The 27589-nt window shown below is 43.6% G+C and overlaps 1 protein-coding gene across 5 annotated transcripts in view; it reads left to right on the top strand.

The window, feature by feature from the left end:
- CTXN3 (cortexin 3) overlaps positions 1–27589 on the top strand; it is a 90326-nt gene that overhangs the window by 51413 nt on the left and 11324 nt on the right. The window contains exon 1 of one of the 5 annotated variants that reach the window (XM_062189793.1): positions 27367–27452. The exons of the other annotated variants lie outside the window; for them this stretch is intronic. The gene's annotated coding sequence lies outside the window, so the exon portion shown is untranslated. Of the gene's footprint in view, positions 1–27366; positions 27453–27589 lie in introns of those variants that run through there. 5 annotated transcript variants of the gene reach the window in all.

The raw sequence follows: 27589 nt of genomic DNA, 5'->3' as shown, positions 1-27589 counted from the left end.
TGCCTGAGTTCCCACTTCACGGGAAATGGGGGAGAAAATATATTTTTTAAAGATTTATTTATTTAATTTGAAAGGCAGAGTTACAGAGAAGCAGAGGCAGAAACAGAGGTCCTCCATCTGCTGATCTGCTCCCCAGGTGGCCGCAAAGGCTGGAGCTGCGCAAATCTGAAGCCAGGAGCCAGGAGCCTCTTCCTGGTCTCCCACGCCGGTGCAGAGGCTCAAGGACTTGGACCATCCTCTCCTGCTTTCCCAGGCCACAGCAGAGAGCCTGATCAGAAGTGGAGCAGCCAGGACTTGAACTGGCGCCCATATGGGATGCCGGTGCTGCAGGTGGCAGCTTTACCTGCTATGCCACAGTGCTGGCCCCAGTATTAGTGTTTTAAGTCAGGAAGTTTTGGGGCTGAATTAAGTTTTCCTTTTTTTAAAAGATTTATTTTATTTATTTGAAAGACGAAGTTACAGAGAAAGAGAGAGCCAGAGAGAGGTTCTCCATTTTGCTGGTTCATTTCCCAAATGACCAAAATGGCCAGAGCTGAGCTGATCCGAAGCCAGGAGTCAGGAGCTTGTTCCAGGTCTCCCATGTGAGTGCAAGGGCCCAAGGAGTTGGACTATCTTCTACTGCTTTCCTAGGCCATAGCAGAGAGTTGGATCAGAAGAGAAGCAGACAGGACTTGAACTGGTGCCCATATGGGATGCCGGCACCGCAGGCTGGGGCTTTAACCTGCTGCACCACAGCACCAGCCCCTAAGTTTTGTCTTAATTAAGACAGTGAATCTAAAGCTTATTTAGTTTTGGGGTGTGAATAATGCTTTAAGGTCTGTAGTGCTGGATTTCTGCATTATATTTATCAAACTTTCTTAATAAAACAGCATTGACAAAGTCAAGTAACTATTACACTGAGTCTCTAGTGGATTAATTTTAAAAAGTGTATTATGTACAGAAGTGGGGACATAAAAACATCACAGAATGAGAGCACAACAGTGGAACAATGAAATCTGGGTTCTGTGATGCTCCAGCTATGTGACCTTGAGCTTGTTATTCATCAGAGACTGAGTTTTCCCACTTGTAAAATATGCAGAGTAATCACAAATCCCTCACAGAGATTTGAAGGGATGAAATATGATAATGCATGTTCTTTGTATCCAGCATGGCTATTGCTGAGTTGCTTCCAGTATTAAAACATATGTCTCTTCTGATTACATTTAAAATGGAAATTTGGCAGATAGAAGACACGAGTTCAAACCCAAATCTATCTGCCACAGTATTTTTTTTTTGTTAATTCTATTAGCAGGTTCAGAATGACATTCTGTTCGGCCAGACAAGCTCACAGACAACCCACTGACTCTGTGAACTTGGAAGTTGTAGAATGCTAATCATCCCTAAGGATGTCAATGTCAGTGAAAAGTACCAGCTGGAAGAAATTCCTTCAAAGATGGTCAATCCCCATTTGTACATCATATTTTATGTACATTTACCATAACAGTTTTGCATGAAAGAAATCTTGAAACCATAAGACACTCATGAAGGTGGCGTCTTAGATCACCAGTGTTTTATTTCTTGAGTGTGTCCATTTTTCCATCACACACAGACAATTGTGAAGCTCAGTTGACTATAACGTGTTCTTGATCTTGAGTTTCTTGTGTTAGTGGGGGAAGAGATACTTGCAGAAAATGGGTTGAGGTAGCAGAGAAAAACTCCACTGAAATGCCAGATAGAAGAGGAAATCATGGTAATGAAAACATACACAGCCATGTAAGTCATAAGGAAAACGAACAGTTGTTTTGTGTGAAAAAACTAGAGCATGAAAGACTCCAGGTCAAGCACTATAAGAATTTCTAATGCCTATCACCAGCAAAACATTTCATCTTCTTTCTATTAGCTAACTTCTTTAAGGACAATGAAGCTGTTGTTAACTAACAACACCAAGAGGAAGTAAAAGTTTAGCTTTTAGGCACCTGAAGCGTTTAGCATGAGCCCATGAGCTTACTGTTGACAAACATTGGCTTAGGGTCTGCTTGCTGGCTCTGTTTCCTGGATACTGGAACCTGAATAAGGATAACATGGAAAGCACTAAGTTGATCATCATTGTTCCCATATGAGTAGGGCTGCATGTGTCTTTTTTTTTTTTTTTTTTTTTGACAGGCAGAGTGGACAGTGAGAGAGAGAGACAGAGAGAAAGGTCTTCCTTTGCCGTTGGTTCACCCTCCAGTGGCTGCTTTGGCCAGCGCATCACGCTGATCTGAAGGCAGGAGCCAGGTGCTACTCCTGGTCTCCCATGGGGTGCAGGGCCCAAGGACCTGGGCCATCCTCCACTGCACTCCCTGGACACAGCAGAGAGCTGGTCTGGAAGAGGGGCAACTGGGATAGAATCCGGCGCCCCGACCGGGACTAGAACCCGAGGTGCCGGCGCTGCTAGGCGGAGGATCAGCCTGTTGAGCCATGGGGCCGGCCTGCACGTGTATTAGAAGACACTCTGCTGGGGTCGGCGCTGTGGTGTAGTAAAATAAGCCTCTACCTGCCGTGCCAGCATCCCATGTGGACACTGGTTCAGGTCCTGCTGCTCCTCTTCTGATCCTTCTCTCTGCTATGGCCTAGAAAAGCGGTAGAACCTTTCTCTCTGTCTCTTTCTCTGTCTCTCTCTCTCTCACTGTCTAACTCTGCCTGTCAAATATATATATATATATATATATATATATATATATATATATATATATTAAAAAAGGCTGGCACCACGGCTTACTTGGCTAATCCTCTGCCTGCGGCGCTGGCACACCGGATTCTGTCCCGGTTGCCCCTCTTCCAGGCCAGCTCTGCTGTGGCCGGGAAGGCAGTGGAGGATGGCCCAAGTGCTTGGGCCCTGCACCTGCATGGGAGACCAGGAGGAAGCACCTGCCTCCTGGCTTCAGATCGGCGCAGTGCGTCAGCCATAGCGGCCTTTTGGGGGGTGAACCAACAGAAGGAAGACCTTTCTCTTCTCTCTCTCTCTCACTGTCTAACTCTGCCTGTCAAAAAAAAAAAATATTAGAAAAGCAGTAGAAGATGGCCCAGGTGCTTGGGCCATTGCACCCACATGGAAGACCCAGAGGAGGCTCCTGACATCTGGCTCCTGGCTTCAAATCAGCCCAGCTCCAGCCGTTGCCTCTACCTGGGGAGTGAACCAGTGGATGGAAGACCTTTCTCTCTCTCTCTCTGTAACTCTACCTCTCAGGTAAATGAGTCAAATCTTTAAACCAGAAGAATCTCTGCCATCAAGAATACTCAGTTTCTCTTTATGGATTTTGAAATAATACTATGTATCTTTTAATCCTATCTGGGCAATACATACATCTATGATCCTATGTGGGGACTTTAAGGCGGTAAGTTTCAAATGGATTTCACAACAAAGAGGAGGCCACACAGGAGACAGTGTTGAACGTTGGCACCACCAGGTTGCAGAAGATCTGCCAACCAAATTCAGCAGTAGGCTAAGGTGAATTTATGACTATTGACTATTGAGTGCCCAGATGCCCCAAAGGGCTTCCTTCCTTTGTGCAGGAGATGAGGGAAAACTTCCTTTGGGGAGTCTGAGCAGTCTAAGAGAGAAGGCCTAAAATCGTTTTCTGGTAGGAGACCCCCCAGCTTGAAGTCAACCAGCCTCGTGCACATGTTCAGCACTTCCAGTCGAGAAGGACCTTCAAGATGGAGGATGAAACCAGAACATACAAGAAGAAAAATGGCAGCAAAAAACTTTCAAGAAAGAAGAAATATTCCAAAGCCCACCATGCATATTCCAGAGAGTTTAGGGAGATACTACATTCATTAACTGGGAATGATGCTACATAATAGGTGTGCAGGAAATGAAAAAGAAGTAGAAGGGAAAAAGGAAACAGGTCAGAGGAGATAAGAAATTGAGAAAAAAATCTAGGAAATCTAATATACAATAATAGAAGTTCAAGCAGAGCAAGAACATAGAAAATTGAACATAGCAAATCAAGAAGAAGAAAATGTCGAAGCCATTTTCCCAAGACAAAAGGCCACAGAGAGCCAAATTGAAAGGATCCATGGAGGCAGGAGGAGACTGAATATGAATAAATTGACCTATGTGTGGCACATTATCATGAAATTTCTGTGCTGGGCACAAAATTGGAAACTTCTCCAGTCTTCAAGATGAAAAAGCAAATCACATACAAAGCATGAAAAAATCAATTGAACTCTGAAAACCAATGGAATCAAGACTCCTTTGAAGTTCAGGAAGAATATTGTGTTCTATGGGGAATTCAATACTGAAGCAAAGTATCAATCAATGGGAAGATAGAATACAGACATGACTGACACACAGGACCTTCTTTTCCAGAATGCTACTGAAAGAAGGGAATGAGGGGGTCAGTCAAGAAGAAGAGCATGGCCACAGAAAACAGGAAATGCAACATGAAAGACTGGCAAAAACCCAAAATCCTTAGAATAATAGGAGGGACTCCAAGGACATTGCTCCGGACCATCATCGAGGACAAATAGCCAAAGCGACAACTGGAAAATGTGTAGACGAGGTCAGGGCAGGGTCTTCCTCAGTGTGAATAAAAGACAGGTGTCGTGACAGTGAAGCCCATGTGTGTTGCTGAGGTCTACAGGCTATGGTGTGGCTGAGAGTGAATGGTGAGATAGTTAAAAAGGACTTTTAATAGAAATTTGGTGAGAGCATCGAGCATCTGGTTCCTCAAGACAAGCATGAAGAAGAAAACAGTTCCACTCAGAAACGAGTCTGTCCCCTTCATCTCCTGGTACAATCATCCAGGCTTGATTGTCTTTTTCTGTTAATGAGGGTTGGCTGTCCTCCTGGCAGTGTTTTGGTCACCACTTTGTGGTGGCAGGGAGTGTATCCCAAGCATTGTCAGCCGCAAATTTCGAAAGCTAAAGCCCCTTGTGCCTCATGAAGCAGTGGGAACAGGGTGTTTATAGGACAAGATTTGTTGTTCATTTTCCCTGTAAGGAATCCTAGCTCCTGTCTGGAGAGCTGTGTGACAGAACACGGAGCTTTTGCTTTTGCACAGTAGCAGCTAAAGTTTCTTACATGAATCTGATTCTCTGCTCTGTTCTTGGAGCTGTTTCAGCCATTCCTGACACATGCTCTTCCAAAAGTGTTCCCTGTAGACGTGCATCCTCTTGAGATCTACAACTTCGTGATTTTGGAAAAGATATGTACAGTTCTAAGATTGGAAATGTCTGGGTATAAATTAATGCCACTTAGTGTCTGATTGGTTTAGAATGTGTGTTTGGAATGGCTGCTACTAAGGACTGCGTTTGAGAATACCATTGATGGGACATTTTAACGCTTTCTGCCCCAGCACTCAGGCAGGACATGTGGTATCCCCAGCAGGAAGGAGGATGCTCAGCGGGTCACGTAGGCTTCCGCGTCACCCTTTGCAGCCGTATTTTCTTCTCGGTTAATTTTGATAGATGCTTTTCCTCAAGACAATCTGCACATCGCTGTCAAAGTTAATCCTTTCATTTCATCCAAGTCTTTCTTTTCTCGTTTTCGTTCTTATTCTAGTTGAAAGGCAGGCAAACTGAGAAATATTCCATCCCCGGGTATCCTTAATAGCTGAGTCTGGGCCAGGCCAAAGTTAGGAACTAGGAGTTCAGTGCAAGTCTCCCAACTGGGCGGTAGGTACCCAATCACTTGAGCCATCATGAGTGCCCCAAAGGCTGTGTATTAGCAAGCAGTTTTGGTGAGGAGCAGAGCGTGGGATTGAACCAGGCACTCTACAGTGGGGACTGGGTGTTTTAAGCAGCATTTAAGCCACCAAGCTAAATCCCTGCTCTTTATCTTTTTTTTTTTTTTTAATGGAATTTGAAAGAGAACGTTATGATAACTAATGAAAAGTACTGAAATGAAAATAATTTCCTTTACTTTTGCTTAGAAGTCCAAATTGGTGTTGGTTTTAATAGAGGAAAACTATCTTATATTTACTTTTATGTAACTGGTAGAGATCAGAAATAATTCAGTTACATTTAAATTAATCACTAGTGTAGAGAATTTGCATTTTCTGTATGAAACCATAATACCTCTGTTTTATGTCCCAAATCCTAATATCATATTTAACAGATGTATTTCTTAGTGGTTATCTTTTGTGCTTTATCCTTGAGAAAATATTTGTCATGAGTACTTCTGCACAGTCTCTGGCCTGTCTAGAAAACATATCCACAAATCCTTTTATTTACTTGGAAATAAACAATGTGGGCTAGACCATTATGATGCTATCAGGCAGGAACTTTTACAAACAGAAGAATTCAGATTATTCTATCTGACTTGAGCTCTGAAGGCAGAAGAGCTGTTAATGCATTTGCTTGACATTCACCTAGCAAAACTGACTTGGGGAACAACTCAGTTATCTTAGTGTCATTTGGTATTCCCAGAATTTTTGAAGATTAGCACCTTATGTTGTGCGTGAAGTTAAAAGCCAGTTAGCATTAAATTCTGAAAGTTGGTTGCGCAATTAATATACCAGGCATGTGCACAGTCGAGGCGGCCTTCTTACTTTTTCAGCTCTAAACTCAGATTAGAGTAGCTTTGTTTTCCAGTCTGCCAAATAGCAGAGCATTATCTGGTGATTGCCAGAGAATCTGCATTTCTTGTAGACTGACCCTGAGTCTCTGGGTGAACATTCAGTGAGCTCTAGGTTTTCCGCCACAGCCTTCTTTGCTCAGGGTTGAGCAGGGCTAGTGATGGGATTGAGAGAGGCAGGTGCTCTCCCTCCCAGCACGTGTCGCTCAGGTGTGTGACTGTGCGTCCTGTGAATGTGCTCCCCTGGGTAGCAACGCGCACCTGTTTCCCATCTGATTCTGTTGGCATGAGCAGCGCCACTTGGGTTGGATTGTGAAGGATGAATTGACAAAAGGCTACGTTTTGGAAGACCAGTGTTGCATCCCCTAGAATAGATCTCAGGATGTATTAGGTGGTTGACTAGAGCCCAGATTGCTAGCTGGGTGCTCTTGTGTTGGAAGTTCTAGGGCAGTGGTGAAGGGAAAAGATCTGTGAGTGAGGCTAACTCAGTGTAAGCAGAGTTGGTTTGAATGATCCGACAGCACACACGCATGCACATTGATGTATAGTGTGTGGACCTGAATTTACACGTTGATACACGCTTTCTGTTATCTGAACTTCTGATGCTTTTCTTTGCTCCCTCATCCCTTTTGAAATGGTACCACATTACATCTGTGAGTGCACCTATCCCATGCATACACACAAAGCAGCTGCCATCCTCGCAAAGGCACTTATATAAACTGTGTTCTTGGAATAGCATTAGTCTGCAAGAAAACATTTGTGAGACTTCTGTGAATAACAAGTTCCCATCCGCATGGCCGTGGTGTGAGATGTGCAAATGCAGCAGCACTGTATTACTTTCTCATTCCCACTGGAGCACCTGTACCTACTCACCCGGGAGCCCTGGCCCACCTCGGCTCCCGGAGCATCACTGATGCAAGTACAGGACACGCCTGTGGTTTGCTGTGCTTGAGGGAGCAAGCCGATGAAGACGGAGACAAAGGCAGCGGAATCCTGAGTGACTCAGCCGTGTTGCAGAGAGTGTGGGCAGCTGCAGTGGGAAACTGGCCAAGGAGCAGCAGCTTGGTCTGCCAGCCTCAGCCCCAAGCCCCCGGTGTCACCCGAGGCGAGGTAACAGGCTCTGTCCGCACCCCAACACCGCAGGCGATGAAGTCGCTGCTCAGCTTTTACAGGAGGGAGGGGAACGAGAACAGTGTCTGCACTCTCTAACCTCAGTGGATCTTGAAAGTGGGAACGCGGGAGAGAGTGGCGCCTGCAGGGGCCCCTTGCCTTCCTGCTGGAGTCTGTGCCCTCTAGGAAATGAGCGAGCCTGCCTTCCTGGTGTGAAGCTATACACGCTCATCGTCTGCCTGGAGGGGACTTTCTCTAGTCTGCACGCCCGGGGAAGGTTTATTTGTTATTCCTAAAGGAGTTTGGATTTCCAAGTGTAATGGTGAAACTCACCAGTGCCACCTTGTTAGTACATTGAGAGGAATTGTGCAAGGCTTCTCAGGGCTTGGGTCAGATCCACTCAGTAGAATTATCCATAGGGAGTCTGGGTCCCTTTATCCCACAAAGATGTGAGCTAAGCCTGCAGGGGAGGGTTTGTCCTGGTCAGTACTTACATGCTAGGGTCCTTGCCAGGGTGCTGGGTGCCACAGCCAGCTGTCTGTTCTGGTCTCTGGCCCCACCAACAGGCCCCAAGAAACACACAGATCTTAAGAATTTGGCACAAAGGAGAAACGGAAGTCCTGACAGATTTCAGTGTCACACAGCGTGCAGAAGGCGCACGTTTTCCTTCTTTTGCTCTGCCTGTGGTTTTGATTCCATTCTTCCATTCTAAGGGGGAAGGTCGGAGAAGAGAGAGAGAAAAATGAAGAGAGAGAGAGAGAGAGAGAGGTGAAAGCAAGATTTGTATGCCCTCCCAGCTTCAGCACCTTCAGCTACAAAGTGAATACTAAAAGAATTACTTCATAAATGAATCTGTAAAAATAGATAAGACATTGTAAGGAATAAATCATGAACTCTGCAAAAAAGTTTCTTTAATCAGAAAAAGTAGTGTATATTATTAAAAATGTGGGCAATCATTTCCTTTAAATATTGTGGGCATCATGTATGAAATACATGTACAGTAATGTGACACTTTTTTCGATGCTATTTTTAAATCCTTCCTTAAACCTTAGGTCTGTATAAATATGCCATGAGGGGAAAAAAGGGAGAGGACGTCTTGTTGCTACTTGCATTTAGGGAAAACTAAACACATTCATGAAATAGGATTCATTGAAGTGTCTATTTTTACTGCTAATCATTTGTATATTTAATGAAAAATATTCTACCTTCATTAAAATTTTGAATGCTCATAGGAATTTGATAGCATTGACCCAAGTTCAGTTAATACTCCGAAATATTTATACCTGTAATAAAGGCAAATGGCTTTGCTTAACCTGCAAATTGTTTGCTCTTTTAACCAGAGGAATACATTGAACTGATTTATGAGTTAGCTCACTGCCTTTTCCCTCTTGTGGTCATTGTCCACTGCTTTATCTTTAGCCACAGCATATGTCTAAGAAATATGCGCTCAGTGCCTCTACTAAAGACCACATAGAGCTACTTGACATCAAACACTTTTTCTCCTTCCTCGCTGCAACTGATGACCTAATTAAGTTCGAGCTGTTGCTCTAAGAAATTTTTTTTAAAATTAAATTTTAGTATTGGAAGGCTAAGTGGGTTGAGTTTCATAAATTGACTAATTATGCTCATAGATCCAAGTACGGCTCATGCATCTGGCCAATGTGATGGCATTTAGACATAGTATTATTTAAATAGATTCCATATGGATTAGAATGCTTGTGATTTATAGTCATCATGTTGAGGCCCTTTACAACCATCACCTTAAAAACTTTACCACATAGGCCATTTGGGTATGTGTATGTTGTATTTTTCATTTACAGCCTCTGAGTATAGTTGTTACTATCAGGCTGTATGAGTTATTAAGTATTTCTCCTGCCTGAGCTCTTGAGGCCAGTGTTGGTGGGGAGTGGGATGCCTAGATGATTATGGTGATAGCCTTGAAGTGCCCAGCTTGAAGAATTTCTCTCTTTGGCTTGAAATTCTAACTCTAACATAGATCCAACCCTGGCATTCTGATTCTCTTCAACATAATATGAGTATAGAATTCAGAGAAGGTGAGCTGTTGTCAGTAGTACTCATTAGCATCATTAGATTTCTTTCTTTTTAAGATTTAATTTATTTATTTGAAAGAGTTACAAAGAGAGGGAGATAGAGTGAGAGAGTGGGGTGGGGGGGAGGGAGAGAGGTCTTCCATCTGCTGGTTCACTCTGCAAATGGATGCAACGGCCAGAGCTGAGCTGAGCCTATCCGAAGCCAGGAATGAGGAGCTTATTCCTGTACCCACATGGGTACAGGATCCCAGGGACTTGGGCCATCCTCTGCTGCTTTCCCAGGTGCATTAACAGGGAGTGGATCGGAAGTGGAGCAGCCAGGACTCAAACTGGTACCCATATAGGATGTCGGTGCTGCAGGCTGAGGCTTTAACCTGTTGAGCCACGGCACTGGGCCCCCATCATTGGACTTAATCACAACTCTTACTTGACAGTTAGTTGAGAGAGGCATCCTGAGGAAAGGAACAAAGGAAGCAAAGGGTCAGCCTGGAAGTCACTGTCCAGCAATGACCCAAGAACACTAAGCTGAATTCACTCTATGCACTGCAATAGATTCCAATCTAAGACATCACAAAAATTGTATTTTGATATATTAAGCATTTCACCATTCTGTTACATAGATAAATATTTACACTATATCTTTAAAGGGATGATCTTTATCTGCTCTAATAGACATCTGCTCACTCTAGTAGGTAAATGAGGACTCATTAGTTAATTCATTTCTCTTCCTTTTATTTGAAAGCAGAGAGACAGAGACAGAGATATCTTCTATCTGCTGGTTCATTCCCCAAATACCTGCAGTAGCCAATTCTGGGCCAGGCTGAAGCCAAGAGCCTAGAACTCAATGCAGGTCTCCCATATGCATGGCAGGGGCCCGACTATTTGAGCCATCAACGCTGCCTCTGAGGGTGAGCATTAGCAGGAAGGTGGGTCAGAAGAGAAAGTGGGACTCAAACCCAAGCACTCCAATGTGGGATGTGGGAATCCCAAGTAGCATCTTAACTGCTGAGCTATGCACTCGTTCCAAGAATGCATATTTAAGGCAGTCAGATCTGGGGGGAAGCCCCACTGTTCGTGCATATGTATCTGGCAAGGCTGTAGGGTGGGTGTGCCTTTCGAGAAGTTGTTTGTTCACAGACGGGAAGTAGGAGTGTTTGGCTTAGAGAAGGGGACAGAAAAGATTGCTTTGCGGGCCGGTGCCGTGGCTCACTAGGCTAATCCTCCGCCTGCGGTGCCGCACACTGGGTTCTAGTCCCGGTCGGGGCGCCGGATTCTGTCCCAGTTGCTCCTCTTCCAGTCCAGCTCTCTGCTGTGGCCCGGGAAGGCAGTGGAGGATGGCCTAAGTGCTTGGGCCCTGCACCCGCATGGGAGACCAGGAGGAAGCACCTGGCTCCTGGCTTCAGATCAGCACAGCACGCCGGCCGTAGTGGCCATTTGGGGGGTGAACCAACAGGAGGAAGACCTTTTTCTCTGTCTCTCTCACTGTCTGACTCTGCTGTCAAAGAAATAAATAAAAAATAATAAAAAAAGAGGTGCTTTGGGAGATGGTAGAAAATGAGCTTATATTGTGTCAAACAAGGAGCTGCATGGCTGGGAATGTGGTGCAGAGTTTACATCATCTGGGGATGCCTGCATCTCATTCTGAACTACCTGCTTTGAGTCCCAGCTATTCCATTTCCCATTCAACTTCCTGCAAATGCTCACCCTGGGAGACAGAGGGTGATGGTTCTGTACTTGGGTATCTGCCACCCATGTGGGAGACCTATATCGAGTTTCAGGCTTCTGGCATTGGCCTGGCCCAACCCTGGCTGTTGCAGGCGTTTGCATTTCTTATTGCACATGTCTCCCATGGTTTTGCTAATCACTAGTGCAGAGAGGGAAAAAAAATCCAGCACAGTTTTTAAAAGCTAATCAGAATTTTCAATGTTTTTTTTCTTCAGTTCTTGGTATTGTAATCTGGCATAATCATCAGCAAGTTTCTGGAAAAATGAGTCCAGTGGATGAGCTGCCTCCCAGGATGTAAATTAGACCCAAAGATAATATCTGGAGTGGGAGGACTGTAAATCTTGGGACAGGAGATGTGGTGTGTGTGGAGGGTATTTTTGGTTTTCTTCCATTTGGAATGACCTCAGCCTTGTTCTGATAACTGTTGAGGAATGTTGGGTGACCTCCAAAGGCTGCTCCAACCTGTTGATTCTAAGATTTTCCCCACTGGAATGGAAGTAGTCTAGAGTTCACATCTCTTTGGAGTTATCTCGAGTTCTGTAGGTCTTGAGACTTGTGGTTGGGCACTCATTTGTAAGAGCAACCTCTCGCTGCTGTAGTGTGATTTCAAACCATCTATGTAGCTGTGCAAGTGAAGTCATTCGGTTTTATGCCTTGCGTTAGCTCTCCTGCAAATCTCAGCACTCATCTATTTGGAAAGAATGTGTCCATGAGGATCATGGCAGTCACAAGTAGGAACCCTGAACTGGCATGGCACCAAGCCCCTCTCCCCCACTTAGTACCAGAGGAGCACACAGCCCAAATTATCTGCAGAGGTCAGTGTGGTGAAAGTTGTTCAGTTGGGACACAGCAGCACCAGACAACTCTGTAGAAATCTCTCCCTTGCGAGGTTTTCCCTGGGTTTAGAAAGATGGGATTTTATTTTAATTACTCTGAAAATGCTCTTCAGTGCGAAGGCTGGCATCAAAATGCACAAACAGGCGTGAGATCGCTTCCTTTCTGTTTGGAGTACTTTTCTCTGTTTGTCAGGCTTCCATTAACAGTCATGGCTCATATCCCATCTTTTCAGTTCTGATGCTAATCACGGCGGAGCCCCAGCAGCCTCTTGAAGGCACTGCCGAGCAGTCCATGCTCAACTGTGACCCGAATTTTAAAAGTCAGAAGTAAAGGCAACGTTTCAAAGGAGCTTATCAAGGAATACCTTCCCAGATGGTCCAGTCCATTGTGAACAACTCTGAAGGACAGTTTCCTCAGTTGTTTATTTCCTTGTTCTTCCTTCATTGCTCCCTCCTGGTACTGCTTTGCAAACTCCTCTGATCTCTTCAAATTAAAGACCTGGATGGAGTTCCTTGTTACCAGTTTTGTCCTGCCCCTGCCCCAGCTGTTGCTACCATCTGGGGAGTGCACCAGTGACTAGAGATTTTTCTCTGTTACTCTGCCTTTCAAATAATTTTTTGAAAGATTTATTTGAGAGGCAGACTTTATATATATATATATATATATATATATATATATATATATATATATAGAGAGAGAGAGAGAGAGAGAGAGAGAGAGAGAGAGAAAGATATCTTCATTCACTAGTTCACTTCTCAAATGACTGTAATGACTGGAGCTGGGCCAGCTGAAGCCTGGGGCTTCCTCTGAGTCTCCCATGTGAGTACAGGGGCCCAATCCCTTGGGCCATCTTTTGTTGCTTTCCCAGGTGCATTAGCAAGGAGCTGGATCGGAAGTGGAGCATCCAGGACTCAAGCTGGTACCACAATTTTAACATGCTGAGCCACAGCGCTGGCCCCCTCTCAAATAATTTTTAAAAAATATGTAATTCCTGTGATCTTGAGCATTCTTATTATCAGTTATTTAGGTAAGGAAAATATGACTGTTGTCCTCAGAGAATTTTTCAACTGATTAAATCAGGGCTGGGAAGCTAAGGCCTGGGAGTGGCAGTTAGCCCACTGCTGTTCTTGCACAGCCTGTGAGCCGTGGGTGATTTTACTTACCTAAATGGAGGAAAGAAATCAAAGGAAAATGTCAATATTTCTTGACACATAAAAATTATGTGAAATCCAAATTTCATTGTCTATAAACAAAGCTTAGTAGAACACAGACATGCTCCTTTGTGTGTTGCCAAAACCATCTGACCTGCAAAATCCTTTATATGGAAAAGTTTGCTAACCCCTTGAATGAAAATATAAAACTAAGCTTTATTTTATTATTTGTTTAGTTTTTAATTTATATTTTTTTATTTTTATGGGGTTCAGATTACATACACACATGAAGCATAATGATCACACAAGGTAGTCTAAGGCATTTTCATTCCTTCAAACACTTGTTTTTTTTAAAAAAGTTTCTTATAAACACATAATAATGGCACTTGAGTGAACAGACATGTAACCATTGATGATAGAATTGGAGAAGAGTGTTCTGCTCTTGTAGGCAGTCCTTGGCAGGTCTGTGATGGTAGAGCCGGAGTTTCAGGCTTTATAGACTACAGAATGATGGGCGGGGAGGAAATGCTTCCCCACTCTCCTGCCACCTGGCAGCTCCTACATGCCCAGTTCCTGTCCCTCTGCCTGTTGAACTCTCCTGGGATCAGCCACGCCTGGTCTTTGAGGTTGGGGACACGTTCAATGCCCATTCTGTGGCATTTTCCCATTATCAAGTTCTGGTTACCATTTAGCTGGGGTACATGACTTTGAAAGGACATGTCTCATGATTCTCTCCTGTGCACAGTACCCTGTCTGTAGGTTAATATCTAAAATCAGGAAAAAAAAATAGGGAAAAGAGGAAAGAAAGAACCTCCCTTGAAAAATGATGAGTTCATGCTCTCCTATGCAGTGTGCCCTATAAGAGACACTGTCAACTGTTGTAGTGTTTATGGAATGAAATAATAATAGTAGTGATACACACCTATGCAGCATCTATAGAGGGTTAGCACACCCACCATCTCTGCGTATCTGAGGATACTGAGTTTTAGGGAGGTTAGTGGGTTACTCAAGCACATAGAGTTTGGGAAGTGGCAGATTGGAATTTGGATCATTGGATGGAAATCTTGGCAACCCTCTCTGTCACTGTCACCCCCGGTTGTAGAATATAATGATAGCTACATGTCCAGATCCAGCTGTCTTTGTTGGAATTGATTTAGGTCTATGAACTTGGCAGCACCGTGTCCATGTAGGGACACTACTCTGAGACCCCTGCCGTGACCTGTGTTACCCAGTGCAGGGCTCCTTAGGCAATCTTGAAGGCTGCATCTGACAACTTGAGCTCTTGAGCTCATGCTATTTGGAGAGTGCTCTTCTACATCAAAAGCTGAGTGGCAGCTTTTTGTAAAGTAAGATAAAGTCAGATGGCTCTCGACAGAGCGAATGCAAGTTTCCCAGGTGGGGGCCTGCAGCTAAGGTGGCACAGACTTGACCACATGTGTGGGTAGGGAGAAGAAGCTTCGGGGCAAATTTGTCCTAGATCAGAAGTGGCAAAGTCGCTTCATTCCAGCTGAATTTTGTAATGCTTGCAGTCCAGTGGGACAGTGTCACTTGAGTCCAAGTAATTGCAGAGGGTGGGTGTGAAGCTCCTCATAGACCTTAAGGTAGAACTAGGGATAAGATATATGTTATGTAGAGGGTTGCTCATTAAACAAAATTGTGGTCCTTAAAGAATCTAAACTTGGGCAATTCTGCAGAGTCACAGAGGCCATAGTTTCAGGCTGACTTATCCATTATTGCACAATGATAGTTGTTAGCTCAGGAACTGAAATGGGGAGCTTTTTATCCATATTAAGAAATAGTGTAGAAGTTAAACAAGAGTCCTTGAGAGTCCAGCCACCTCTGTTTGAATCCTCTATTCCCCCCAGTGTCCTCATGCAATGCTGAGCAAGTTATGTAACAAGCCTTCATCCGAGCTTCTTTTGCTACAAAATTATGAAAACAATATCTAATATATTTGTGAGGATTAAATCATTACATCTGAAATACCTCAAAGATGGTTGGCACATAAGTGAAGTTTCAATTTAAAAAGAAAACTATAATTGTAAAGGCAGGGTATACGTTTTATATATAGTTCAGAATGGAACTCAATCTTTCTTCGTGGTTCCAATTCCAATTTGAGCATAGACATTAGGTTTTAAATTATATTTGCACTTGGATTTCCTGGATTTATGCTGAAATGAATATCTGCAGCTTTCTCGTGGGAAGATGTGCTATGGTTATTAGTGCGATCAGAAAAAAGATAAAAGTAATATTTTTGATTATATAGCAGCTCAAGTTCTACAAGGGTGATAGTGGAAGTATTCTAGACACTAAGTGATTATGTTTCCTTTTCTCTTTGCCCATTCTTCTCAACCAAAGTTAACTGCTGACTCTGTGATCCATCACACCTGCCTTCGGTTCAGCAGATAAATAACTCTTGCTTAAGAGTTCCAGAAACTAACTGCAGGGAAGGGCCAGCACTTGGAGACCTCAGAAGAAGAAAGGGATTTGTGGTCCTCAGGTCCAACACCCAAAGGAGCCGGCGTGGTCAGGAATTCGCCATGCTGCCTGTACCCAGCCATGCTTTAGCTTAAATAAGCCATCGCCTCATCAGGTTTAAGCTGATCTGCTTGACAACCAGCAACATGCGTTATCTTCCCCAAGTCTGCCAACTCCCCTTCCCTCCTTATAAAACCCTTCTGCTAACAGCACAAAAGAAGTGCCCTTTGAGCTGGAGGTGTTCGCTCCCCTTCCTGCTCCCCAAGTTTGCCAGCCTCTTGATAAGCCCAATCTCCTTGCCTCATCTTTTGTCCCTGCTACATTGGCTTCCTGGCCATGAGCAGCCTGGACCTGATTTTTTAGTAACAGTCTAAGCTCTCTTTAATAAACACTTCACTCACCTGAGACTTACAACATCCCTGGGGGCTAGGTAGGTGCAACTGCTACCTGCATTTTACATGCATGGTGAATACAGGCACAGAGAAACTGACAGATAAGGAGAAAACGCGATTATCTGAATTGCTTTGTGTCTCAGATTGATGGAAACTGAACTCCTGGCCTTCCATAAGGTCTCATTCTTTTATATGTTTATAATCTTGTCATTTAATTTTTTAAGTGAAGTTTCTTCTATGAATTATTTATGTTATGATTTTACTGATTGTGTATTCCATGGAGGGTCATATTGGAAGAGGGCCAAGTTGAGTGAGGCGTGCCCTGTAGTGCATGAATGGTTTCTGGAGGTCGTTAGGAGATGGGTCACTGGACTGGAGACGCCAGCACAGATGACAATCACTGACAATAGAAATACTTTTGAAATTAGATTTTGGCGGAGTATGACAAAGTCCAAAAAGGCATAGATGCCTGAATAGGTAGGCAGGTACTCAGTCTTTTCCCAGTGAAATCTTAGCAGCAAAAACCCACCTAGCAAAGCATCCCAGGAAACGTCCCACTGGAAGCTGCTTGATTTCTGACTCTTCCAGACCAGACATGGCTCTTCATTTAAGTCCTCACAGAATACACTTCTGCTTGATACCCATCAGATTTATTTTCATTTCATAATCAGCAACCTTTGAAAGCAAAATAGCCAGCGCTATTAACAGCCACTATGTTTGAATTGAGCCAATTACTCAAATCATGGTGGATTTGAATTAGTTTTCTTTGCGTTTATGAAAACATGCTGGTGGAATCGAATTTTTCTTTCCCATCATTTATCAGCAAAAAGAACGCTCAAGTATTTTAGAATAACAGTATAATTCCCTATGATTGCGTTAGAGGCAACACTGAGCTATTTTGATACTCAAACGGAACGTGGAAAATTTTTTCTGGGTATTTGATATTTTCAGTTTGGAAGAGCGGGTTGTGTGTGGAACTTGTCGCTGTGTTCCATCCATAGCAGACCTGATCTTCGTCCCCTCCCTCCTCTCCCTGCCCTGAACACTGAGCACACACCAGGCAGTTAACCAGAATGTCCCTGCAGAAGGAGCCGTGCCTCACAGCCTCGCCCCTCGGGTTTCAGTAGCTCCTTCTGAGTTGGAGACTGAAGACTTGTCTCCCTCGCTTCCTTCCAACTTTGAAAGAAGCAGACTATACAGCAGGGCATTTTTTTTCCTGGAAACTGCTCACAAGAACTCAAGAAATCAGTCTTTCCCTCCAGATGAAAATTTCCTTCTAATTTGCCTCCTACAGTGCCAGTGGAACCACTCTAGCTTGGCCTGGTGGTGTTCTCGAAGGGCTTGTACTCCTCCAATTAGCCTGCAGGGTATCGTAAGTGTTTTGAAGAGCTCCTACAAGCCTGGGAAGAGAGTGCTGATGCTTTCCTGTGGGATGCGATAGATGAGGAATCGTGGGCTCTTAGGTCTGCTTTGGGTCCCCTGTTTTGACAGTTGGGCAAAGTGAGATCCATTAGCTGATTTGATGAGCACAGCTTGGACTCCCCTCTTCCCCTAGCCAGGGTTAGAGTGCACGTCTTTAGGGTCCTTACACCACCTTGCCTTACCCCCCCCAACCCTACACAGGTCAATACCAAAAGGGTCCAGGAATCTTTGGGGGGGGGGGGGGACTCTCAGTCGTCTTTTCTCAGAAGTAGATCCACAGCTCTGAATGAATTACATCCAAAATTGTGTAAGAGTTCCTCCAAATTGCAGTTTGTTTGCACTCTAGTTATAATATAGCCCTAGACTGAAAAATTCTGTCCCTGAAATAAAGGAACTCAATATCCTTCAAGTAGCACAGCTTTGATTGCCTTATTTATAGAAGCCTCCTACAGCGCAGCATCACTGAGATGCAGTGTGGCGCACGCTAATTAGTGTGGTTCCACGCTAATTAGAGGATAGTTGTGAGAAATGATTTTATAATGGAAAACATGAACATGGAAAGTAGTGAAGAAATTTATTTTTTCAATCAAATTGTAATAATTTTTATGGACTTAAAACTTGGCCATCAATTTCCAAAATCAACCCCTGGCCCAGAGCTGGGGTCAGTTGGGAGCCACCTAACCCTCTACTGTGTCATTTAAAAATCTTAGTTGTTAACCTGAGGGACACACACACACACACACATGCATACATAAAGAGAGAGAATGGAATCCTATCCTCCTATCTGCTGGTTCCCTCCCAAAATGCTTTACAAGGACTAAAGCCAGGAACCTGAAACAAAATGCAGGTCTCTCATGAGAGTGGGAGGAATCCAGTTACCTGAGCCATCGCGGCTGCTTCTCAGGATCTGAATTAGTGGGAAGTAGGAGTTAGGAACTAGAAATGGGAATTGAACATGGGTAGTCCCGCACTGGATATGGGTGTCTTAACTACTGGGCTAACGGCCTGCTCCTAATACAAAAGTTGAACTTGAGAAAATTCACCTGTCCAGTGGTGAAGGGTAGAGGTGGTAGCAAGAGACCAAGGGGACTGAGCTGCCCACTTGATGGGTTAGGGATCTTGCTACCCAGGGCCACTTCCCTAAAATCCATGTAGGAGCACGAATGTGCTTCTAGTGCTGTTCCACAACACTGACTTTAAGTGTGCAGCTGGTTGGCTTTCTTTTGGGTTTCTGGGAAGAGCTTTTCCTTCCTGCCCTCAGGAAGATGTCAGGCTTGTGTTCTCAGAGAACAATGACTCAAAGGCGTTAAACAATGCTTGTGCTTTGTGAAGTCCCTGGTTGCCTAAATCGGCACTTAGATCTTTCTACAGATGTGCTGCTCTTTAAAAATTCCAATTTTGCTTGCATCTAGCAGATGGGTTGGCAAAGATCAAGGTGGTTACGGGAAAGATGTTGGAGGGAATGTCCCATCAGAAAACAGCAGTAAAATGACAGAAGATAGCACGAGACATCGGGGAAGGTGAACGAATCTCTGATGAACCAACAAGCTGCTCTCCAGCGCAGCGAGCAGGGCAGGATTACGAAACAGACACTAACTCTGTTCCCTAAGGAATAGACTGGGAATGGTTGCCTCCTTGTGGGCACACAGCCCACTCCCTGCCACCCACTCCCACATCCAGCCAGGCCATAGCCTCTCTCTCCCACTTGTGCAGAGAGAAGGAGCCGTTCTCCAACACCAGAGTTGCTGCAATTTCTTGAGTTGTCCACTTCCACCTTTCCCAAGCACTGAGCCATGAATGTCCTTGTTCTTCCATAGGCCCTTATCACACTTGCAGTTATTTTGAGCCCCTGCCATGTTTATTTTTCTTGGGCCCTGCAGAGGAGCACGGAGTGGGCAAAACCATTTTAAATGTGATCTTTGTGCTTTGTGTTCCTGGGTGAATCACTTCACCTCCCCAAACCTTTTTATGTAGCTATAAGATTAGAATAATCATATTACACGTCTTGGGATAGTGAAGAACCTCACGTGACTATTGAACCTTTGCGGCAGAGCTAGAGCTGGGGTATGGGAGTGCCAGGACTAAAGATCTAGAGTTCTAGGGCTGAATGTTAAATCATCGGTTGTGTTGTGGCTACAACATGCGATCCCTAAGGGGATCCAGCAGATCACAGGTGAAATAAACTGAGTAAACCCAGCCATCGAAAGCCAAGATGAGGCTAGAAGCAAAGGGAAAGCAGAGAGGCTGAAGCCAGAGGTCCAACCAAGAGCAGGCAGCAGTGGAGCAAGGACTGGGCATGAGGCCGTGGTGGTGGAGGGTGAAGTTCATGGATGCTGAGATGGTGGATCATTACACTAAAGAAAGGCTACTGCCTGGGACCGGAGCTGTGGCACAGCAGGATAAAGCCCCAGCCTGCAGTGCCGGCATACCATATGGACGTTGGTTCAAGTCCCGGCTGCTCCACTTCCAATCCAGCTCTCTGCTGTGGCCTGGGAAAGTAGTAGAAGATGGTTCATAGAAGATGGCCGAAGTCCTTGGGCCCCCTTGCACCCACATGGGAGACCCAGAAGAAACTCTTGGCTCCTGGCTTTGGATCTGCTCAGCTCTGGCCGTTGCGGGCATTTGGGGAGTGAACCAGCAGAATATGGAAGACCTCTCTCTCTGTCTCTACCTCTCTCTGTAACTCTGTCTTTCAAATAAATAAAATAATTCTTTAAAAAAAAAAAGGTACTGTAAGGCCGTCTTCTGTGGAGATCAATCTGTAATGGGCGAAAGTCTAGTTAAACATGGGGTAGATCCTCACCGTGTGAATGTTGCAGGTTCCAAGGAACGTTCTTATTTCTCTGCCCACAAATTTCAGGTGCAGTCAGGAGATGTGCTTTGTCCAGTGTAATCGGAGCCACTTAGCAGCATCCTTAAGGAGCCAGCACAGGCCCTGATGTTCTCTCTTCTTCCTCTGCCTCCATATGAGGTAGAGTCTGACCTCTCTGTTTGGGTCTTGGAATGCAGATGGTGATGATGATGTAAGAGCAGAGTCCTCAGACGACCTCTAATGATCGTGTACCATGAAATAAACTTTTAAAAAATCACATTATCTAGTATACCTTGCCTGATACAAATGAAGATCACTTGTTGGGAGATAGTAATTAATGGGTATGCATGGTTAGACTTACTTTACTATGACAGGCAAAGCTGTAGGAGGATGCTGCCAGAGAAAACGGCCGGGGGAAAAATTTACTTACAATGTTGTTTAGGATGATTTGTAACACACTGAAGTATATGGGTAAACTTGTTCCCTTTCTTAAATGCATAGGCAATAGGAGATGCAGACTTTTATTTTGAAGCATCTTACAGCTTAACCAGAAGTCTGAACACACATACACACACAAACTTTTCACTGGAGAAAACCAAGTAAAAGGGTGCAGCTCTTGCTATTGTAAGAGTTCAGTCTAGGAAGATAAAGGATGAAGGCTCAAGAGTTTAGTTATTGTGATTGTGGCATTATCATTATTTTGTTACTGCTTTTGTGGTATTAGATAATAGAAAGATATAAAAGGAGTAGTTGTCGGTTGCAGTTGCAAAAATATGTTCTATTCATCTTTCTCATATTTAGTTTCCTGAGCTAGGTAGTCTGTGGATGGATAATGCTTGAAAGGAGGAAGGTAATTCATTATTTAAAATAAACAGGTGGCCAGGGAAAGCTGTGATTTTGGAAAGATGGGACCACAGAATGAGGAAGACTAAAAAAAAAAAAAAAAAAATGGAAGGAATTGTCATCAGATAGACAGGCGAGGTGTGGACTCCGTCCCTGGAGAAGGCCAAAACACAGTTCCAGGAGCCAGGGGGCACTCTTCCTGGGGCGAAGAGGCTAATTCGGGAAGGCAAGCCAGGAAACAGGTGATTGCTTCATGATGAATGGCCCAGTCTGCCTCCTGAGTTGGCCCAGGAGCATGGCATGTGCAGGCAATGATGGAGAGATTCTTCTTCATTCTTTTCCCATTTGCAAACACAGCTTTTCCTGGCTTACATGTTAGTGATCCATAGTTCACTGAATATTGTATTGGTATTTGACCCACACCCCTAACCATATTCAGGATATGCAACACCAATCTCAGGTTTATTGGCAAGAGTAAATGCTCATTTTTCTCAATTAACCTGACATCCGCTTTTGAAGTAAGAAAAATGTTGAGAACAAAAGCAAGGGCCCTTCCTAAAACTCTGCTGAAGGGCGTTCCCATGAGTGTGAAAGGGACAGGAGGAACACTGGCGAATGTCTGTTCTCTCTCGGGTTATTTTAAAAATGCTATATTGCACACTTCAGCTGATGAGTTCCTTTGTATCCAAACTCTTTGAATTATTTTCCCCTAAATTGTGTTCAGTCCTGATTGATTTGCCATTCTGCACTTTTCACCTTTGTGCTAATAAAAACCTCTGGACATATGCTATGAGTATATGCTATTGCATTTGTGTACAATTTTTGCAAAAATAAAATTTATGAACAGTTGTTTTTAAAAGGTAAATGTAATATCTACTATTTTAGGCAAACAATCTTTCTAGAAGGATTTTACCTTTCAAAATTTGAAAACGAGTGCATCCAGCAATTTTTTTAAGATAAGCAATGGAAAAATTCACTGAATACATAATAAATGTGATATTCTTCTAGCACCAATGACATATAATCTTCTACATAGCTTTCTTCGTTTTTTGAAATTTAATGGGGTATAAATACATACACACATAAATAAATGAACAAATAAATATTTAAATGGAAGGCAGTTATATAAATGAATAAACAGATAACATAAAACCAATGATGTCTGTTTGTTATAGGAAAACCAGGGCAGTTGTTTAGATTTCTTTGCACTGCCTGTGATTATAATAAATCACATTTTAAGTGCACATAGATGTTTCAGGAGCAAGAAGGATTAGCTTTACTTATATGCAAAATAAACCAAGGCCCTAGAAGGAAAATTCTGGGTGTTCTAAGAAGCATCCTGTTCTCAAAGAATCAGCCACTCATCTGGAGCGGGATACTCAACACACCATCCAAAGAAATTCATTGCCTGGGGCCCTGGCAGAGCTGCCCACACTAGACTGACAGTTTTTGCGTGGCGAAATTGCACATGGTAAACTGAGGTACACACAGTAAAACACATTATAAAGAGCTTATAATGAAAAGCAGAAAATGCGTGCCTTGTCCTCGCGTTGTCCTCAACTCTCAGGGTTAACCCCAGGGAGAAGGAATTTTAACAGCTGCTTTTTAGAAGTCCCTTATACAGTGGTTTTGTTTTTGTTTTTGTTTTTGTTTTTGTTTATATCAATGTTACACTTATTGCTTTTGTCGGTGCTGGCATCCTCTGGTGTTTCTGCCATCCCAGCTGATCGTTCAGCTCAGCCTTGCCACCATCTTGCCCAAAAGCCACAACAGGAAACCCACCCCAGGTGCCATCTACAACCTTGCATGGCTAAATGTTGCTCATTCGTCCCCACATCTTCCAGGTTCCCTCATTGACTCTTCCTGTGGGCAGCCACTGTCGTTAGCTGCAGCCCCTCTGCCTGTTTGCCTTTGTCTTCACTCAGCAGTTATCCATGCATGCTCCCTGTCCCGGAAACAGACCACAGTTCTCTCCGCCTTTCACTCTCTTCTTGTCTTCCTTGCTGTGGGATTTTATTCCACCCACTGCTGACTGCCACTCGAGTGAGGGATGAGAAGGGGAGGAAGAGAAGATGTCGTATTCTAAATAGGAATTTTGGGCAGAGCTTTGCACTGCAGGACAAACATTTTTCCAATGATGGGCAATGCATTTAATCAGTTCACAGGGGTCTGTAATTGTACCTCTCAAGTAAAAAATTAAACAAGTGTAGACTAATATGACCTATATCATTAATCATGTAGATTTCTTACTCAAAATACAGATTTGTGGCCTTACTGAGTTAAATTATCTGTGGATCTAGGATCCCCCAAAATGCATGCTTAACCAGCTTGTAAGGTAATTTAATATTATGTATAGCAGAAATACAGATGATTTATAGTATTTACATACTCATTATACATAAGTATATATTATTCATTATTTACTGGCAAAATTATAGATGGTAGGTCTTCTACAAAAGTTTAGAACACAGAATTAGAAAAGAAAGACATAACCGTATATCTGCCTATTTTAATAATGTTACATAACAAAACATCTTGATTGTTCCCACTGAAATATTAAAATATTTGTAAAGTTAGGTATTTTTGCAAGCAATGAACACATTATCTTAAAGATGTAGAAGTGAGCCTGCTGGAATTTGCATTCAATGTCTGTATATTACAACTTCTATTTATTGCCAGTTCCTTAGCCTCTCTTCTACCATTTCTGCACGTTTAAACATCAGATATTGACATGAGTTTTCCATGATTTTACAGGCTTTTAAAAACTGCCTCCTGTGGTTTTTTTTTTTCCGTTCCTCTAGGGGTTTGCAGATTAGTTTCTGTGTGGAAAGACGTTCAGTTACAGACTTCTGTCTGGTATTACAACCAGGCAAACAGGTCAGTTATTCCCAGGGAATTTTTATTTCGTTTTCTCAGTCATCTTAATCTCCTGGGCTGCTGGATCCTCAGCCTGTCCGTGTGGTGCCATTTCCTTGCTAGCGTGGAGCTGTTGAACAGAAAGAACAGGTCCAGGATGACACCACAAAAACCTAGAGGAATGATTTATATGAAGCTCTAATGGGCACTTTATATGACATTGTAAAGGCATTATTTCAAAACCATTATGAAAATTGTTATTATTGTACAAGTCACTTTAAAAGAATAAATTTACCCCCCAAAGCTGTTAACTCCCAAGTACTTCCTTTGAACAATGGAGGCACTGCAGTGATGTTCTTACACTTCCAGACTGCGATTACCATTAATGACTAAAATGTTGGCGCTATTGTCCCTAAGTAGAACGACTGCTGGGTATTTTGTGAAGTCATTCCTTCTTCAGGTTGGAGATTAGCCCTTTTGCAAGTCTGATGCACTGCTCTTCTGTATGCTTTATTGTTTAGACTTGTAAGAAAAACCAGCAAACTTAATTTTGTAGGCAATCAGTGGTTCTCATGAGTACCACCTTCTATCAGTGTTTTACTTTCAAGTATGTTCCCACAGCACTGTGTGTTCCTCATCTTCGTTTGGAATATTTCTATTTTGTAGATTCACCAGCCACTAATTGAGCATTCAAGTATCACACAGATACCAGGTGTAAAAAAATGTATTCCAGCAAAGATCAAACCAAGAGGCTGCTGCCAATCTGCCATTGGACTTTAACCTGCTTGCTTTTCATAATGCTTAAATAAAGATCCTCATTTATGAGCTTGGTGTGAATATTATTAAAGCTTCCCTCTGGTTCCCTTGTGCTTCAAATGTTCACTGACCTGTGGAGACAGTTGAATGGATAAATAAACTTATACTTAGACCTGAACAAATCAAAAGTATATTAGAATAGAAGTAATTTTGATTGTCTTGTTTAAAAAAACCTTTCAATTACATGATTATTGATTGACTTTTATAATCAAGGAGGCAGAAAAATTGGTCATGCACATAAACTAGCTTTCACTTCATGTTTATGGATTAAAAGTGGCAAGGTCATTACCAGGTAGCCAGACCTGTTTGTTTTTCCACTTTCATTTCATATTTCTTGGTACTTGCATGGATAATATTTGGTTTGAGCCTGGGAAGGCAAAAAAGAGGCTATGAAGAGAGAAGGTTCAGGGCAAAGGGGCCCCAAGGGCTGAGATATGGATCAGTTCCTGCCGGTCAGCTTTGTCTAAGTATTGGTCTGTTGAGTCTTCCTTGAGGCCAGTGCTCTGACACATCCTATGTTTCCAAGTGCTTGGCAGAGGAATACTAAAAGACTTCTCTTTTTCTTTTTTAAAGATTTATGTATTTATTTAAAAGGCAGAGATAGAGAGAGAGAGGGAGAAAGAAAAGGGGGGGGAGGGAGAGGGAGAGGGAGAAGGAGAGAGAGAGAGAGAGAGAGAGAGAGAGAGACCTTCTATCTGCTGGTTTACTCTTCAAACAGCCACAGTGGGCTGGGGTTGGGCCAGGCTGAAGCCAGGAACCAGGAGCCAAGAGCTTCTTCAGGGTCTCCCTCAGGGGTGTAGGGGCCCAAGGACCTGGGCCATCTTCTGTTGTTTTTCCAGGCCCATTAGTAAGGAGCTGGGTGGGAAGTGGAGCAGCCGGGACTTGAACTAGTGTCTACATGGGATGCTGGTGCTGCATGTGGAGGGTTAACCTTCCGCACCACAGCGCCAGCCCCGAGACTTCTCTTTCTTGAAGCCAGTGCTCAGCCACATCCTGTGTTGCCCAAGTTTATGGCAGACGAACACTAAAGGGCTTCTCTTCCTTGAAGCAGAGAGAAGCCAGTGATGATGCCGGGAGGGGAGCACAGGATTCTTACCTCTGCTGGGGGAAGCACTGAGGGGCAGGCTAAGAAGTGAAATAGAGTGGAAACGGAAGCTTAGCCACCACAGCTGAACGTCAGCTATCCAGGGCTCTTGCCTGGGAGCCTTCTGGAGTTGGCCAGTGCACAACCTGAACACCCTTGAGCTGGGACTTCACACCCGCACTGTTTATTCCTTGCAGTGAGTGACATGGAACACATGTGACATTAAGGGTGAGCTTATGAATGTTTTTTGAATAAGTGAAACAAAGAATATGCATAGAGGAAGTATTTTCACAAAGTGTCTAGTGACAAAAACTCTTTATATTTTGAAAATTGTACTGGGAATTGATTCAATTTTATTTTGAGAATTAGAGCTGGAAAGAAACACAATAATAATAACACAGACTTGGCATAATGCCTGATGGTTTATGAAGCTTTTTTTTCATATTTGTTGTCTGTTTCTTTACGGAAAAGTGCGTGATGGGGCATTTAGGAAAGAACTGGAAACTAAAGAACATTGAAGGTGAGGCTTGGAATCAGAACACAGGAAAAGTTCCTAAAATGGGTTTCTAACTAATCTGAACTCATGCTGCTCTATGGGAAAGCAGAAGGAGAAAATTAGCATCCAGGGGTAACCTTGGGTCCAGAATGGACAGGGAGAAACCTGGCGTATGAGGCCATTTATGTATCATGGAGTCATCCTATTGCCACAGTTGCACGTGACCCTGGGCTATATGCAGCTCTGCATAGCATTTTAGGGTGCTTCTCTAGAACAGGCATTCAGAGAAAAGCTATCAAGACGATGAAAGGCTCCCAAAACAGGACCTACTATGAAATTTCTGATGGGATCTTAGAAAATCCTTATTTGGTATTTCAGATTTCACAATGACTCACATGATGCGGTGGCACAGGCAGAAGGGCTGCTTGCGAGAATTCCAGTTCTAATTATCTTTTCAAAGAAATCTCCCAACTTGGCGCCCAGTGCAGCACCAGATCCTCATTACATAGTCTTTGGTCTATGTTTTTTTTTTGGGGGGAAAGAACATTATAACAAAATATTATGGCAGATAGCGACTGGCTTTCTCATCAAGGACAGAAGCAAGAGAGATGTGCCAACCCATTTAGGCTAAGTAAACAGAGGTTGTCGGAGGGGGTTATGGAATCTACTTCCCCGGAGAGTTATAAAAATAGGCCAGGCGCTCATCTCCCTTGCATGGCTTCAGCCTGCAGAGCAGCTAGAGGACACGGCCCATCAGCCTCTCGGGTTCCCTGCCACCTCTCTGGATCTAGAATCTAAAACAACATCCTGGGAGGGCCTTTGGGTGGGGTGAGCCGCGGTAAGCCAAGCTCATTCCTGACTGCGTTACTTTCTGGCCACACGGAATGAGAAGTCCGTGCGTGAGGGTGGATGTTTGCTGAGCCACACCGTGGGCACAGCCAAGTCCTGGCGTTCCTTCTACCAGCACCGTGGTCA

This window comes from Lepus europaeus, chromosome 4 (genome assembly GCF_033115175.1).
Source record: "Lepus europaeus isolate LE1 chromosome 4, mLepTim1.pri, whole genome shotgun sequence".
Lineage (NCBI taxonomy): Eukaryota > Metazoa > Chordata > Mammalia > Lagomorpha > Leporidae > Lepus > Lepus europaeus.
Note: the sequence above shows the minus strand (reverse complement) of the source record. Positions and strands in the feature narration are given on the sequence as shown.